Genomic DNA, 11,046 nt, shown 5'->3' with positions numbered 1-11,046 from the left:
ATGCATGAAATGAAAAAATGGTTGCTTTTGTGTTTGTGAAGCTCATTCATTTTCACTGTTTATGGTTAAAAAAAAGAAAAAAGTTATTTACTGTAATAAAGATTAATAAAAACAATAAATATATCATCTATATATTAATAATTAATAGGAACTGTTAGCATAACTATAATATTTAGTGATCAATTCATAACTATATTATTAATATAGTAACATTAAGGAAAACCGATAGGCTAGATCTCATCTAATTCAAAACTTCAATAAAATTTTCGGTATAGCGGGCGGCATATTGCTGTGCACATTGGCTGACGGCTGGCTTACCGCGCTATTAACTATTCTGAACAACTCTTAACAATGTACTGCATAATATGTAAATATACGGAACTATACGAGATGTTTTCGTAAAGGAATAACTATATATATATATATATATATAGAGAGAGAGAGAACTATGTAACTAACACCCTCTTATAAGTCTATCTCTCTTGCACGCAATGCAATACTGTTATGATATTTTATTTATGAATATTTTATGTGTATGCAATAGTACTGTTACGGTAATATAAGGTGAACTCAACAGTGTTCATTTTCGAACGAGATTTCGCCACTATCTTTTAATGTTCAACGCATAAATGACTTTACCGTAGTCAAAAAAAAAGTGTTGAGAATTGCGTTACAGATTAATATAGGTTCTATTTCTAACCTATAAAGAATCAGGAAAAGATCAGGTTGTCTTCAGTTATCCTCCCATTATTTATTTTGTACGTATTCTGGCAGAAAATTGCTCTAGCATTTCGGGAAAAATTAATATAAACTTTGCAAAAAATTTCCAGTTTTTTTTTAAATATTAAAAAAAAAAAATTAATAGAAATTATTTAATACGGATAAATAAAAGCTGAAACTAAGATAATAATACGAGTATTTGAAACAGTGAATATTTACATATGAACAAAAATATGCTTAGGCCAAAAAGTGTCAGTATCTTCCAGAATTGCTTGTAATACAATATTATCTTAAAATTAAAAACAGGAATGAACATGAAAATGATTTCATTATACAGTTTTTACAGGTGCAACAATAAAAGTAATATAAATCGTGAGGTAATGACGTTCGACAGGCTGGGGGAAGAATGAACGAAGATCAATTTTAGTTTAAGAAATGAATACATTATCAAAATGTTACTGCAGTTTTAAATTTTATTACAATCTCTGATAGCGAACAAGAGATTACGAATACGGACTTTCTTTCATCTTCTACTGAAATTTATTACTTCAATACAAAATATGAATTATAAAATTATTCAGATTTGAAATACGACAGAAAGAAATAAACTTTTAAAGCTTTCCTTAACATTTCTGAAAATGTTGAAAGAGAAAAGAAAGATCTTTGAAGTCTTAGCGATGTCGTTGATAAAGTTGAATATGTAACTACTATTAATATTTCTTTAGTCCAAAAAGGACTTAATGGAAAAACTATATAGTGTAATGACGCAAATGTACTTATATCAATATTTATTAATATTTTCAGAAATACTACACGTATTAATTACATTATATATAATTTAATTTTAATAATGTTTACGAGTTCTGCGCAATTTAATTTGTTTTAATATTGCTAATAATAAATACCGCAGATAAAGAAACGTCAACGTTCCAATTTGCAGCATCATAACAAACCACATGTCTAACTTACCCTGCTAAAATATTTTCGACCTTAAATTGAACGTCAAGAACGACTCGACCAATCTTCTTCAAATTGTCACATTGACTACTACAGATTCACTACTGTAATGAATCTAAATTTCAATGAAATATATTTAGTAGTTTTGGAAATTTTCGGGCCACAACACTTTATACATAAGCCTATAAATATAAACTCCAATTTAAGTGAATGGTATTTTCATATTCCACATTCAAAAAACGTAAAGAAAATATATTACACCCCCTTCACAGGTGCGACCGATAGTAATACCGTACTTTTCTTTGAAAAGTCGGTAAAAACACCAATTAAAACTTTCTGTATGCATTGTAGAGCTTGTTCAAGTAAGGGCTGAAGAATTGGAACCAGAAATTTAGGATCTTCAGAATGACATTATGTTAAAATTCCTTATATCAGATGAAAACTTTTGGAATTTAGGCGACAGAGTAAGGTACAAGATAAAATCATTTTTCTGTTCCACAAACCTTTGCGAATTATTGTTTTCGACCATGAATATCATAGAATCAAAATACTGATTTTTGACTAACCGATAAGCATCTTGATTGTTTATAAAGAAGAATATAAAATATCACACACTGTCCTAATTATGAGGCACTGGCCAATGAAATTTAAAGCCAAAGATCACATTGACTTTGAGATTATTTTTTTTATATAATGTAACCTTTGTATGTATTCATTTAACCCAAGACTTTAAAATCTTTTTTATGTATTTTAACGGTTGAAATTACAGATAAGAGATAAATATTTTTTGTGTATTTTATGTATCTATTATCTATATACAAAACAATAAATTTGCTTTGAAAAAACAGATTGTGCCTACTGACCTAGGGTATTTTAGAATGTGCTCTTGGATACCAAAAGCCTGGGAATTCCCGGTCTACCGGTTTACGTCATCACTACAAAAATTTCCACAGCAAAATGTAGTAATTATTTTAAAAGCGTTAGGTTATTTTATCAACAATTATTTCATCTTTGATTTAATGAAGGTTAAATTTAATTATTACACAAATTTCCGTATTTAATTTATCAAATCGGAAGATACCAGGTTTTTTACAATTTCTGTATGATACATTGATTACTTTAAAAAATAGACTAATTTACTGACAAATATATCCATCTAAATCAGATTAGAAGTAATATTGCGTAGAATCTGTTTCAGTAAAAATTAATCCAGTATCTGGTCTTCATGAAATAAAGTGCAAAGATTTATACATTCATGAATATGTTTACTACTTGTAAGAAAATACGTCGAAGATATAGGGAAACAAATGACAATATATTTTTATTTTGGCCATTGTTTAATAACAATTATTAATTTTTACAAATAAGTATAATTGAATTTATATAATTTAAATCCTTTTTCCGGTATTTTAGAGTCCGATTAATCGAAGCATTACCTCGCATTTTATAGCCTATGAATTAATAGGCTAAATTATATGTAATCTCTTTTATTTAATACATTTTTTTTTTAACAATTAATTCTAATTAAACTGAAATTCGATTAAATGAAGTTCGGATAAACGGTATAAATAAAATCATGTGATGTTAAAAGAAACGTTTAATATAAAACACGTTAAAAAATAAGCTTATACCAAATGTATCGTCATGAACATGTGATGTTTAAAGTAATATCACGTTGTTATTGATTTGTTATTAAAATGTGAACAAACGTCCTGACAAAACATTTTTACTGAACAACGTGCAGTCTGGTAGAACGTGACGTAACAAGTATTCCGAGCAAGGCAGAAGAAGTATGAAATCACCTCGTCTATTTATCCACCGTATACACAACACACTATTAAAACACGTGATCTCGCGAAATCTAATTTTACAATTGTAAATAATGACGTATAATTAATGTTTATAATATATGCCGATTGATTTTAATAAATATAATATAACGGTTACCCGTCGCATAACAAATATGCAAACGGAAATAAATCGAGAAATTAAAAAAAGAAATTCATTAATAGAAATAAAGTTTCAGAATTTTTTCCTTATTAGGAAGAACTCTTAATACCTGTATGTGTACATAAGCCTATTGGTAAAAAATTATACGAATTATGGGTCATACAGTGTTTATCAGGTTAATCTCCAGCTTCAGCTATTAATTTATTATTTTATATATACAGATTGTTAATAAAGTGTTAACTATTCAACTGTTAAATATAGAAAAAACGAAATTTAGAAAATGCTACCACGAAAATATTTAGTTTTTCAGTTCGATATCATAAAATCCCAAGCACACAGGAAATCATGGGAGTAATTCAAAACTTTTGAATGGAAAGAATAGGATTGTAACACATCGTTTTAAAATACGAAAATATAAATAAATTTAGTTCCTATTTAAAAGTAATAAACTTGTCGGATCGGTAGAAGACTTTCTATTTAGTCTATCTAGAAGATCAGCGTACTCTATTCGGCGACAGAGTTGCAGAATGATTAAAAATATAATTTGTGTTAATGTTTTGTCTACATTAATAACCATAAATTAAATCATTTATAGACTGCTCCAAGTGCATTTATTTTTATTTAATTTAACCTGTGATAGTAAACCACAAAAGCTCGCACCTGTTCATACACGCGCGAATACACACAAAAATTCTCGAAGATTTTTTCCTATAAATTAAACAAGATGTAGATTTAATGAACAGATTTACCAACACGCGTACTTATACATTTCATATAAATTAATTAAAGCTGAGAGATAGTAAAAAAAAACTTTTGAATATGTAAAAAAAAAAATAATATAGATTTTAGTTTATAAACTTAATTTTTTCTGAGAGAATTACATTTTGAGTCAGTTTTATTGAGAGAAAAATTGTTTCAAACGTAGTAGTTCAAATCTTTACTTCGGAAACCGAGTAAATAATTTTTGAATGGAAACAATGCGTAAATATTTTTTTTGTTTTGTTTTAGGTTACAATAAATAATATATATGCTTCATATGTTGGAAATGATCCAGATTATTTGAAGGTTGTTTGTTAAAAGTATTACGTAATCAAACTGTATGTTTAACCATTGGGCAGCGATTCAAAACAAAATTTTTTCTTCAGATTTTATTATCACTTCCGTTTTCAGGTTTTGACTGTGTTATAAAATATTAGAAAACTAAACGTCGCGATTTTACAATAAGTTCTTTAAAAACTATAACGGGGTGTTAGATACTAATATTACACATTTTTTTAATTCTTTTTACATTTCACACGAGTAAAAATTTTTTTCACTATAAACCTAAAGTATCTTCCAAAATTCCAGTTTTAATTTTTCTGTAAATTAAAATAAATAAATTAAACATTTTTCTGTAACCTATTTTTCACTTGATTCATATAATAGGGTATTCACATGTTTGAGATGTCGGTCCATTTTGTAAGACTACGAAAAAAACTGTTTTCTCCATCGGCATGAATTATCAAAAATTTCACCTTTAGAAAATGGTGTATGGACTTTCTCATTGCTACTATCTTCTATGGTTTTTTGGTTGAACGTAAAGTTAAAAGTAAATTTCGAAAATATAACTAACAGGTTTCTCTTTTCCTAACGAAATTTTGTGTGGTTCTTCAAGTAAAAAACTTTTTTTAGGAAAATACTCCCTCTTAATGATGTTGTTGTACGTCATTAGCCGTTTTTTTTAATCGTTTACTCCATCATGTTAACGGACTTACTTTAATATGAACACTGCCCTAAGGGAGAATCAGGAAAAATTATCAACCTCTGCACTTCTAGCACCATCTTCGTGTGGATGATCTTGACCAACAAAGTGGACACCGCGTACCTAGCTCGTTCGGTATTCAGCATAGTTTCCATGATGTTATCGTGGAAGCCGATCCCCGTTCAGGGATGCTTCCTTGTGCTGCAAGAATCGGGCGCATTCAAATAAGGTGTGTTCTTCTAGCTAACCGCTAGTTCAGTTTCTTAGACACAGAAATCTTTAAATTTTGAATGTCCATCGAACCCTCCGCAGTTGACAAGGCCACTTGTGCTCTATTTTCTAGCTGCGGTCGTAAATTACCACGAACTAAAAGGAAACAGTCATTGGCGAAAGCCTGGGCCGTTATCCCTTCTGGGAATGTCAATCCCACAAACCCGTCAAATACTAGTTTCCACAGCAGAGGACCAAGAACGGAACCCTGCGGGCTTCCTCTGGTGAGGGATTTTTCCACAGCTAGGTGCGTATTTTTAAACAGAGCCTTACGATTAGACAAATACTCACGTAGCCTGCAGGGCTACGGAACATTGCGGCATTCTAACTCATAGAGGACAGAATTCCAACACAAGGAAGGAAATACTGCCTTTACATCTATAAAAATTGCCAAAACATATTTACAGTCGGTGATTTCCACCTCGGCAAGAACATTTAAGATATAATCCTCGGTGCCAACCCCTTTCGTGAAGCCATACGGGCATCGATTTAGAAAACAGTTCACCTCGATGCTTTCCCAGAGTCGTTCCACAACCAGCCTTTCAAGCAACTTGACGATTACCGGCAAGAGCCTGATAAATCGATAACTACTGACCTCACTAGGGTGGTTTTAAGAGCACCCTCACCAAAGCCACTTTCCAATAAGTCGGAAAGCAGCCCCAGCTAAGGCATCCCGTGAACAGCCTGCCAAGCGACTCTCTTATAACAGGCAGCAAATGGTAGAATATATCCGGGTCAAGTATTGCATACTATGTAAGTAAGCTGCCATGTGCGTACTATGCTATGGAAGCTGTACGAGATGTTTTCGTAAAGGAACAATTTTCTGACTTCCACTCGTATTATCAGTCTACCTCTTTCGCACGCAATGTGTACAGCTATACGCTTCCATTTATAATAGTGACAGTGGCGAATGCTTGAGTGATTGATCCGATTATAACTGACAAGTGATTACGTGACCACGCCAGTTAGAAGAATGAAAAAGCTAACATTAGCATCTCGGAAAGTATTTATTGATTTTATTAATTTATTTGTTATTAAAATAATAATAAAATACAATGTAATAAATTCTTACAGACGTAAATTCATATAACATACGAGTATACATAATATTCGCCATGAAAAATTAACATTTACAAAAAACTAAGGGAAAAATAAAATTTGTATTTAATTCGCTATCTCGAGAATCATTTACCTAATTTTTATAATTGAACATCAAAATACGAAAAAATCAGTCTTTTTTCCTGTATTTATTGTATGGACAAAAAAAAACATTTTTTTTTTATGGATGGGATTTAATCTTTCCCAGAACATGACAGTTTCTCAATAAATCGATATTAATATCGAAATTCAGTATTCCTCAAACCATCAAATGTTTGTTTAAATATGTCAGTAAGCTCACCTAGGATAGCGGTTAACTCGTTGTAGTAAATCAGTTGTTTAACAGCTGATTTTTGAAGTCGAAGGTTCTAAGGTTCAAATTCTAAGTTAGTTGCTTTTATACGGTTTTGAATACTAGGCAGTGGATACCGGTTTACATTGGTGGTAAGGGTTCAATTAATTACACGTCTCAGGAATGGTCGGTCTAAGTCTGTACAAGACTACGCCTCATTTACATGTCATGCATATTATCCTCATCTCATTGGGCTGTGGAGAGGGGATCCTTATTGTTCACTAGTTGTTCACATTGGAACGGACACATTAGAAAATATATATATATCAGTAGTCGTCACATTCTTTAATTTTATTATAAAACTAATTTGTTTTTATGTATTTTACTATAATAATACAAATTAATCTTTTATAGACAATTAATGCTTCGCTATTGCTAGATTATATATATATAGACTAAATGAACACAATTGAAAGTTTGATAAAACATTAAAAAACTGACCACACGGAACCTTAAAAAATTTAATCTTTCACTTTATAAAAGTCAGAATGTAAATAAATCCAATTGGAAAAACAGCACTACCTATCGGATTTAATTTAAACTACTCTCTAAACACAGTAGTCGGTTTAAAATATCCCTAATTTTCTTTCAACTGTCAGATCGAGGATTTCAATAGCTTTAAACTTTTTCCGGACAACGCGGATCATTTTGCAAAAACCCGCGTGTAAATCGGTCCAACAGTTTTTTAGCCTAAAGCGGAGACACTTACGAACATTGTCTTTTATATATATAGAAGAAGAAAGAAATTCTGTTTGTATATTTGTTTTTTCGTAAATATCTCGACACCGGCACAACCTAGCGAGTATAGTTTTAGCAAAAATTTTTCTTTTTGCGTAACTAATATACATTCTGAATATGAGAAAAATCGGACCGTAAATGCAATTTCTCCAAGTATCTCAACCGTAGCGTTATCTAGCAGGTCTAATTTTGGCAGAGGTATTTCTCTCCATGTAAGTAACACATATTTTAATATGAGCCAAATCGGATCGTAAATACAATTTTTCGAAATATATCGATCCCAGCGCCTCCTAGCGGGCCCAAATTAATTCAGAAACCTTCGCGAGCGCGCGCACAACAATTCATCAAAGTTTTATCACAATCGGATGAATGGTATAGGAACACATACGGAACAACAAACAAGCAAACAAACATTTTTATAAATACAGATGGCATTAAATTTAGTAAATCACATAATTACTGCGTGAAGAAGTCGATATTGATATAGACATCTATGCATTTATCCAACGACATTAAATTTTGTAACGATGTAGAGGTTATTTATTTATACATTTTTTTTTTATCTATGATTTATATAGTAGTGAGATTGGTGATATTTGAACTGCGGTAAACATTCCGGGGGTCATAAGAAAGCTACAGTTAACATTTCGTAATTATTGGTTAAATAGTTTTCGCGGTTATTATGAAACAACGAAAGATACCTTGTCTTAGTAATGAGATACATTTCATAAAACAAATATAAAATTCCCCTGTCAGACTTAAATTTTTTTTAACAAGCTAAAAAAATAATTTCATATAATCTTTAAAATGAAAACAGCGGGAGTTTCGATACTTCAACTTGTTGCCACCGAAGTAATTCAGCTTATTAAATTTAATTGTTTCACTAGTTCTGATAAATGCTTTCGTAAAAATTTAAATAGAATATTTCGTAGATCGCGAGTATTTCTTTTTAATAAAAAATAATTAAAATAAAAATTACAATGATGTAAGTTTACTATTACTGTTACTGCAGTAAAATTAATTACTTTTCTGATGATGTAATCTGGTAAATAATAAAATTATTGTTTTAATATCATTTTGAATATATTTTAAAATATAAATTTTAATGAATCCTTAAATTTATATAGAATATGAAGAAGTTCAACCTGGACAGATGGAGAGTCGAGTATAGGCAGCAGAAATGAAATTCAAGCACGCTAGGGAAAAAAAAGAAGGGATAGGTAAGGAACAGAATGATTAAAGAGGAATTGAAATTGAGAAGCCTTGTCGAGTAATTTGGAAGATCAATGCTCAGGTGGTTTAGGCGTATTGAAAGGATGGTTGAGGAAAGATTACCGAACAGGATTATGCATGCAGAGGAAACAGGTAGAAGATCAAGGTGCAGACCAAGAATGAAATGGATAAATACGGTGATGAAGGACGTGCGCAAGAGATGGAATGTGGTGAGAGTAATTGAACAGAGATGGTTCATGGATCGAGGCAGAGAGAGACATTTTGTAGAAGGCCCAACCCGAAGAAACTTGGATTAAAGGGAACTGAAAGTGATGATGAAGTATTTTGCATTTTAATCATTGCTATTTTATTAAATTTAATATATAATAGCTCCATAATTACTTTCAAGCATAATTACCTCAGCATTAAGCATTAAAAATAATTTATTTTGCAGTAAAAGTCCGTATTATACCCACTAGATGCAAATGGTATCATGTTGTTATTACAATAATTTAAACCGTAAAATATTTATGCGTTACGTAAAATTTAGTAACCATGTTTTATCTGGTTACACTGCATTAATCAACCAAAAAAGTAAGTAATCGTTATATTATCTCAACAGAATTTAAACTCATATCTAGTAGAATAATAATGGGGGCTTCTCGTTATAAATTAAAATCAGACGTAAAAACTTTCCTCGAAATACATGTGACAATTTATTTATCGATCGTTCATCTTTAGTCAACGAGAGATAAGATGTTTGATACAGATTTAAAAATCAAACATGGAAACGTAGTGGGGGGAAAATAAGTTTCTTTTAATATGTAATCAAATATCAAAATATTCAGCAATGACTTATTCACCTCTTAACAATATTACATAAAGTAATAATACCTTACTCACTCGTATATTCCACGCAGCATTATTTTGAACGAAATGACGTTTGAATAAATAGCCTGCGCGTCATATGTGGATTTTAAGGTTTCACATAAACGATAAAGTAATCGTGAAAATCTGATCTGATGATTACATTATATAAAAATCTAGTGGTTTCTGCGCGTTATTCAAGCAAAAATTACTCAACAGATTGAGCTGAAATTTTGCATGAACACAGTTTTTGTACCTGGAAAAAATATAGGACTAAAGCTGTTACAAAATTTTTCATCGTTTGACGATGGTGGCAGGCTTAATAGCTTCCAGCAATAACCAATCCGGGTTATGGTCCTTGCGATATTAAACTTTCCTCTACCTAAACCGTTGGTCAAATCTAATTCGGAGACTATTTGTTGTATCTGAAATTTTCTGCAAGAAAGGTCTCTGTCTTTTTCGATATACTTTTTTGTTATCGATAAAAATAGCTTTGAAGATGCGAAGGTGCACGGGGATGTGGCTCAACCAACTCAGCCATTATCGCTGTTACTATGTGTGCGACACGACTGGTTGCAATTGCTTCCGGTTACTTTAAAAAATGTAAAAAAATGAATAAAAAATAAAAATGAAGAAGTAGTAAGGTCACCTTTTCATAATGTTTATCGGGTAAAGTTAAGAACTGTGCAAAATAATATTTACCAGTAAGATAGACGGGTAACCAGCTGCAACTATTACTAAGATGGAGACTGACAATTTTGAAACCCGTATACTTGAGAAAACTCAACATTTTGAATTCTGTGCTCACTAAATTAGAGAAAAAATTGAATGCACTGATGGTTTGCATAAATCGAACAGCTTTAATTGTTATTTATTAGTATTATTCTCACAAGTGTTAGGATGAGAACACAGTAAGGATCCAGGGGGCGGATCCCCTCGCCTAGTTACATATATTAATCATTCCATACAGAATTGTTTTACAAACTGTTTTGTTTTAACTACAAACCTACGTCCAATGAGATAAAAACAAAAAAAAAATCCTGATTATAAGTAATTTCTGGAGAAAATTAAACGCTTTATCTACGACAGACTTATCGGAGGCTGTGCTTTGTATTTTTCTCCTACATGCTATTCTTATTTC

The 11,046-nt window shown here is 31.1% G+C and overlaps 1 protein-coding gene across 1 annotated transcript in view; it reads right to left on the bottom strand.

The window, feature by feature from the left end:
* The window catches only part of cwo (transcription factor cwo), a 104,582-nt gene that overhangs the window by 28,460 nt on the left and 65,076 nt on the right, over nucleotides 1-11,046 (bottom strand). The window lies entirely within an intron of this gene.

The sequence above is a fragment of the Lycorma delicatula genome, chromosome 12 (genome assembly GCF_047948215.1).
Source record: "Lycorma delicatula isolate Av1 chromosome 12, ASM4794821v1, whole genome shotgun sequence".
NCBI classification, from domain to species: Eukaryota; Metazoa; Arthropoda; class Insecta; order Hemiptera; family Fulgoridae; genus Lycorma; species Lycorma delicatula.
Note: the sequence above shows the minus strand (reverse complement) of the source record. Positions and strands in the feature narration are given on the sequence as shown.